The 7,834-nt window shown below is 43.1% G+C and overlaps 1 long non-coding RNA gene across 1 annotated transcript; it reads right to left on the bottom strand.

Moving 5' to 3' along the window:
* Positions 1-4,490: 4,490 nt before the first annotated feature.
* Positions 4,491-5,316, bottom strand: LOC139192834 (uncharacterized). Its single transcript, XR_011577268.1, has 4 exons — positions 5,176-5,316; positions 4,994-5,091; positions 4,813-4,910; positions 4,491-4,637 (listed from the first exon to the last, which is right to left on the bottom strand). It is a non-coding gene; the product is annotated as an uncharacterized lncRNA (long non-coding RNA).
* Between the last annotated feature and the right edge of the window lie 2,518 nt (positions 5,317-7,834).

Raw genomic sequence — 7,834 nt, forward strand, 5'->3', positions numbered from 1 at the left:
AATGCCGGCAGGGAAGGGCAAAGTCTGTTACGCAGTCGTTGCAGTGGACTACTTCACAAAGTGGGCCGAAGTAGAACCCTTGGCAACCATTACTGAGGCAAAGATAGAAGACTTCGTGTGGAAGAACATCCTTTGTAGATTCGGCATTCCCAATGCGATAGTCACTGACAATGGGCGACAGTTTGACAACAAGAAGTTCAGGTTGTTCTGCTCTAAGTTCAACATCAACTTATGCTTTGCCTCTCCAGCTCATCCCCAGTCTAATGGACAAGTTGAGGCCATCAACAAAATAATCAAGCGCACTTTGAAAACCAGCTTGGACAAAGCTAAAGGCTGTTGGCCAGAATTTGTACCCCAAGTTCTTTGGTCATATCGCACTTCATATCGGACTTCAACAGGAGAAACTCCATTCTCACTTGCCTTTGGCACAGAGGCGGTTGTCCCTGTTGAGCTCGAGCAAGCAACATTCCGAGTCCAGAACTACATTCAAAGTGAAAATGACAAACAACTCACCCTCAACTTGGATTTAGTCGAGGAACACAGAAACCAAGCTCACTTGAGGAATGTCGCCTACAAGCACCGCATCTCCAACTATTATGACTCTAGGGTCAAGCCTCGTTCTTTCAAAATAGGAGACTGGGTCTTAAAGAAAAGATTACTCTGCGACAGAGTCCCGAGTGAAGGCACACTTAGTCCAAACTGGGATGGACCGTATGAAGTCATTGGCATCAGTCGCCCTGGCTCTTACACACTTAGAAGCTCCGATGGCAAGACCCTTGGCCATCCATGGAACGCTGATCACTTGAAGTACTACTACAAATAGACTCACGATGTACAAGTGTTGAGCTATAGCCGTTCGGCATCCTATGTAATGAAGGCCATTTGGCAATGAATTCAATAAAGAGGTAATTTAGCCAACTCAGCCCTCACTCTTTTACATTCCTAGCAATGGAACACTCAAGTGTTGAAACCTCAAAGCAGATATATCCAACACGAAACAAAATCTAAGTATGTGTCGACAAGACTATACAAAGAAAGGAACAACCAAACAAAGGCTTATATCCAAACAATAGATCTATTCATACATAGCCAAACATGCATTAATAATAGTGCAAACACTCATAAACACCTAAAATCCAAAACTCTCAAGCTTATAACATGGGCACATGTTATACACACATCAGACTACTACATCCATAATACATGCAGATAGTAAAGACACTGCTATTCATTCTCATCTGAAGCCGAACCCCTGGCAGTATCACTCCGCGTCCTACCATCATCCTCTGCATCCCCAAGATCCTCTTCACCATGCTGAGTCTGTGCATCAGCACTACCTTCATTATCAGACTCATCTTCGCTGCTAGGATCAACAGCAAGGACAAATGTCTCGCCCTTTCGATGATGCTCATCTATATCTTCGTGGTATTTTCGAAGAATGCTCCCATCATCATAACGATCAAGGACGGCCATCCATTTCCTTTTTTCAAAGCGAGCTTCTTGAGCACAGTAGGGTTTAATAGCAAGGTGAAAGGTCGAAGAACTTAAGTATTCTTGCACAGCGGCCTCCCTTTCAGTTGGAATGCTCTTCTCCAGTTCAGAAATCTCAACTAAGGCACCATCCAATTCTCCCCTAACCTTGGATACCTCCAAGGTAGCCACCTCCAACTGTTTTTTAGTTGCCTCAAACAATTTCTTAAGCCTTAGGTTCTCACCATTTCGCCTTTTCAAGCTCTCCATGGTTTCGTCCTTCAGTTGGAGAGCCTGAGTCAAAAGTCCTTTATTCCTTCGGGCCTCATCCACAAGCTGCTTATTCTCCTTCAGTTTTGCCTTGTACCGCTCAACCTCTTGCAGTCTGTCGTGATACTCGGCCATGACCTGCATGGCAAGACAATCATCACTACCTAAATAATGATAATAAAGAGGAAAAAGTAAGGAAATGACAAAGTAACACTCACATATGAAGACAGCTTCAACATCTGGTCGCAATCCGATTCATCCTTAGCTAAGGGCTCTCCGAGCTCATCGAAGGCGAATCGACGCCCTGCCAAGCAATTGTTGATATCCCCAAAATCCTTTGGCCGCGTGGCAACCCTCAAGTCCTTCCACGGGACACTGCCAGCTCTTTCCTTGCCTTTCCCCTCATGGCGGGAACCAGGATCACTTTCCTGGACAGTGTGCTCCATAGTAAGAGGAGGAGGCAACAGTCAGCTCCCTTCTCCTGCAACTACGGCAGCAGCATTTTCAACGGCCTCGACTCCAGTTTTCCTAAAGGCAGGCCCCTTAAGGACCCCATCTTGGGACTTAGGTCTAACGGATGGTTCCCCTCGGAACTTATGAATTTTCTTATGCGGTAGGATGTCTTCCGAAGGAACTAACACTGGTGCTTTCCTTTTATTGGTGCTAGTCCCTGTTTTCTTGCTTACCTTCTCCACTGCATAAGGAAAATCAAAATAAGAAATACAACTTTCCAAATAAAGTAAGGAATTGAGCTAAGTTTACATGAAGGATACAACTTACTCGATCGTCCCTGGCTCTCGGAAACTAAGGGTTGGAAACCGTACCGACGAAATAAGGGTCGTAGCTTGCTTAAGTGTCTATCCTCTTTGGGCACCCTCAACACCTTCTCTATGTCAGATAGCTCCTGCCCAAACAGTTGGATGGTGCCCCGCGTCACTACATGAAGCAAAGTGTTAGAAGCAAGAAAAGACCACAACAAATAGCAAATAGTACGAACGGTTGATACGTTACAACCTACAGTCTGGAAGTGAGTAAGCACACGTCGCTCAGGCGTGACACCCTTATCATACTCCCAATCATTATACAGAAAGCACCAACGGTTTTTCCATGTGTAGTATGCCTTTTTCTTACCATACACAATACGCTCTCTCTCACTCCGACATGCACACTCGGCATAACCAGTGCATGATTTTGCTGGGCGCATCTTGTAACAGTAACGCCACTGATGGAAGGAAGGCTCACACAACCCACACTCCATCCAAATGATATAAAATCCAATCAAAGTATCCCAGAAACCAGGATTGAGTTGCCCAGGTGCATATCCGATCAAAGATAACATCTTTTGCAACCACGGATGTAAAGGTAGTCTCACCCCTAAAGTCAGTAATATCTGGGTGTAGAACATAACATGACCCTGGGGAGGCTCAGAAGGCCATTCTTCATCATGTACCAAACGTATCCCTACACTACGAGGGATATTACATGACTGCCTTAGCGCCTCAACCTGCTTCTCATTATTTAACAAGTTATTCTTTAGATGGTCTGCTGTGAACTCAGAGCGAACTATGGGTATGGCATCAAAAACAACCCCCTCACCCAACGCCACGGAGGAAGAACTAGCAATAGCTAAAGTTTGACGGTTGGGAAGATCATCCAATGTTTCTCTAGTACAGGACTCTAACAAAGACCCTGAAGACTCCGACATTGCAGACTCAGACTTAGAGCTAAAGCTAGAAGAGCCCTCATCACTAGAACTTCCAGGCTCTGACATCTACAATAAGAAGAAACAAATTCTATCACTACATGCATGATCAAAACATAAGGAAGTTCCTATATTACCCACATGAAGATGGTGCAAAGCGATGCCGGAACCCTTCTCAATCAGAAAGCAATCTGTCTTCCACAGTCACTACAAAACAAGCAAATGAAGACCGTGTCAAGCGCCAAAAAAAAAAAAAAAACAGCTTCATCCAAAAAGCTTCACCTAAAAAGCTTCACCCACAAAGCTTCACCCACAAAGCTTCACCCAAAAAACTCCAACCGAAAAGCTTCACTTAAAAAAGCTTCACCTACACAGCTTCACCTAAAAAAGCTTCACCTAGAAAGCTCCCTCTACATACTTTCACCATCAAAGCTTCACCTAGAAAGCTTCACCCACAAAGCTTCACCCAAAAAACTCCAACCGAAAAGCTTCACTTAAAAAAGCTTCACCTACACAGCTTCACCTAAAAAAGCTTCACCTAGAAAGCTCCCTCTACATACTTTCACCATCAAAGCTTCACCTAGAAAGCTTCATCTACAAAGCTTCATCTACAAAGCTTCACCATCAAAGCTTCACCTAGAAAGCTTCAACGCCAAAGCTTCACCTACAAAGCTTCAACACAAAACCTTGCTCCAAATAAACAAATTTTGTTCACAAAACCCAAGATGCCCTTGAACTTGTACAAAAACACTTGGGTAAACATAAACATTTTTTGTTTTACACCCACAAGGGCCCAAAATTTTCCTTCTTATTTATTCACTTATATATGTTCCCAAACATATTATAATAGATCCAACAACAAGCCAAAGTCCCAAGTTTCATAATGGACAAAAGTACAAGCAATTCATCAATAATGAAGGTGCTACAAAAATTGGAATCTGCCCCAAAATAGAAATCCAACCCAAGAGACTTTTTCTCTCTCTCCCTCTTCCGCCTCCTTTCATCTATCAAATTTCTACAACCTCTGCTCTTCTCCAATGGAGCTGAATTTTGGACACCCTATAGTTCTTGAGCATATGAACAACTTTCAAGAAGGAACCATTTCTGTTTGAGCGACGGAAATTAAAGTGTTGAAGCTCCAAACATGACAGTCGGATTCTTGCAGATTTCGAAGCTGCTGTGATGTTTCGAAGATCTGGAAATATTTAACCATTAGTTCATTCTGAATTTTTTATATGTTATGAAAGAGACGATGAGGAACAACTTCAATGAAGAAAGCATGCTGATCTGAACAATAGAAAATGGAGTTTCGAAGCTCACAACAAATCTGACGGGTTGACGGAAAAATAATAACCAGTCATTCATCATACCTGAATTTCTTGAGTTATACAGCTCCGAGGGATCTCAATTTTGGATATGTTGTAGTTCACAAGTTAAGGAACAACTTCAATGAAGAAAGCATGCTGATCTGAACAATAGAAAATGGAGTTTCGAAGCTCACAACAAATCTGACGGGTTGACAGAAAAATAATAACCAGTCATTCATCATACCTGAATTTCTTGAGTTATACAGTTCCGAGGGATCTCAATTTTGGATATGTTGTAGTTCACAAGTTAAGGAACAACTTCGATGAAGAAAGTATGTTGATCTGAGCAAGAGAAAATGGAGTTTTTGAAGCTCACAACAAGTCTGACGCGTTGATATACAAATGACGAACAATCACTCATCATACCTGAATTTCTGGAGTTGTACTACTCCGGTGGATCTCCAATTCGGATATGTTGTAGTTCACGAGCTAAGGAACAACTTTCATGAAGATGGTTTTGCGATTTGAGCCACAGAAAATGGTGTTATATTGAAGAGCTACCACTCCCTCTACGTAGACACCCTCCTTGGTTTACCTAGCTCCACCACCCACATTTCCTTCAACAAGACTGCAGCAAATCAGATTGTGAGGAAAGATGGCAATCTTTCCAGCCAAAAAGGAAAGGCAAAGCAAAAGAAAATTAAACACATTGATGGCATATTATGAAAGAAGAAAAGGAAAAGTAGTAAATGATGATGAAGCGTGGGAACAACATCATGACAAATGATGATGAGTCATGCTTTCCCTCCTCCTTGGATTCGGCTGAAAACATCCCCCTATTTGGATTCGGCTGAAAACATCCCCCTATTTGGATTCAGCTGAAAACATCCCACTCAGTCGACAAAAAAAAAAAAAAAAAAAAAAAAAAAAAAAAAAAAAAAAGGGCCTAGGCCTCCACTTCTTTGGGCCTAACACATCTTCATAACAAAAAAAAAAACAATATATGAAGAAAGAGCCCTGGGTTACCACTTCGAAAAGAAACAAGTGAAGTTTTCCTACTCATGACATTGACTACTAGCTAGACACCTCATTCGGCAACTCTCTTCGCCTGAAGACTTGGGGGACTCCCACCATATGCTACTGCACCTTGACACTCGGCAGTCTCACAACCACTCAGTGACTTGGATTTTTCAAGTCTCCAACCGAGAAGTTTTCCTCACTCGGGAAATTAAGGGAACACTACCTCAAACTATATGCTTCACTCACAAAGCTTCAACAATACAGGTTCCAACAAAAGTAAAAATTCAAAGAACTTTATGAAGAAGGCTTTGGTGTATTTAACACAATATGTTGAAATGAAGCAAAGCTTATTTATTAATATTTTCGATAAGCCACAAATATGTACATATACATGAGTCAAAATAAACAAACAAAAGGAAGCCTTCACAAAGGTTGCTTAGGGGAAGTCTCAGCAGTCGGTAGAGCCCCAGAAAGAGAAAGCACCGGAGGGTGGTTATCCGGAGCCTCAGTACTTGACAAAACCCCAGAAGGAGGAGGCATTGGAGGGTCATCATTTGAAGCTTCATTACCAGGTACAGCCCCAGAAGACGAAAGCAATAAATGCCTTTGGAACAAACCCACAAACCGCTGATGATCAAGTAAAACCTTACCATCAGATTCCTTCATCTGGTCAAGCTTCCTCTTCATGTTTGTAGCATAGTCATGGGCGAGCCGGTGCAACTGCTTATTCTCATGCTTGAGCCCTCTAATCTCCTGTTTGAGACTCATCACTTCAGCAGCCAATGATTCAACTTGGCGGGTTCTAGCAAATAGGCGTTGGGCCATATTAGACACAGAACCTGCACACTGAACACTAAGAGCCAGAGAGTCCTTAACAGCCAACTCATCAGACCGTTTGGAAAGTAGTCTGTTATCTTTGGGAGTGAGAAGGTTCCTGGCCACCACTGCAGCGGTCATATCATTCTTCATCACAGAATCCCCAACGGTAAGAGGACCAGTAGGGGATATGAAGGATGGGCGCCATATGTTGTCTGGAGAAGGCGTGGCTGTCTCTTCTCCAAGGTTCAAGTCAAAACGACGGTCTGAGGGTCCAGACATTTTCAAATGTGTTGAAGAGGGAAAAGGTCAGACAAATCAAGATCTTAGAAGTGCAAGAAATGAGCTTCTACTGGTAGAGATTCAAGTGTGCTGTGGAACTTAATGCCAGCCTCTATAAAAATCTGCACTCGACGGAGCTTCAGAAATCGAAGAGGCGTTTGCTTTCTCAAAAGCTGGGCTGCTCAGAGACCACGAGGGCCGATCTCAGAAATCGAAGAAACACCTGCTTTTTCAGCCTCGTCAGCACCTGTCACATGCACACTCAGCTTTGCGGAAATTATGGGCAATTTGTCGAAGATTTCTGGTGAAGTAGAAAGCACGTGAATCTTATTGTTCAATCACCGCTCTCCATATGCACCATCAACTCCTCGGGTACCACATATAACTTTGTCAAAGATCTCTGACAAAGTTTAGGCACGAGAATTTCGAAGTTCCAGCTACCCTACTATTACCCATAAGGGTAAAGGAACAGCACCACTGCTTGACAACTGGAAAGTCCCTATGTGTGTCGACCTCCGTGTTTTGCGGCAAGACAGGTTGGCAAGAACGTCCAACCTTTACTCACATTCGAGAAAAGACTCCCAACATAATTACTTTCTCAAAAACCGGAGTAGCACCGCTTTCCGAATCTCGAGAGTCAGATCCTCGACGGGATTGCTTGTTCGAAAACCGAAGAGGCACAACTCTCAGAACTTCGAGAGCCAGATTTCCTTAGATAAAGCTTGTCTGTAATCTTCACACGTAACATCAGCTTTCCAGATACCACATACCACTTTTTCAAAGTGCTCTGACAAAATTAAAACACGTGAAGCTGGCAGCTCCCACTACATTACTGTGACCAAGAAGGGTAAAGGAATAGCATTACTACTTGTTATTGGGAAATCCCTATATACATTGACCTCCCTCCTCAACGGACAGGCAAACCTGCAAAAATGCTCAACCCTTTCTCGCGTTCGAAAAGGCACCC

This window comes from Malus domestica, chromosome 16, assembly GCF_042453785.1.
Source record: "Malus domestica chromosome 16, GDT2T_hap1".
NCBI lineage: Eukaryota > Viridiplantae > Streptophyta > Magnoliopsida > Rosales > Rosaceae > Malus > Malus domestica.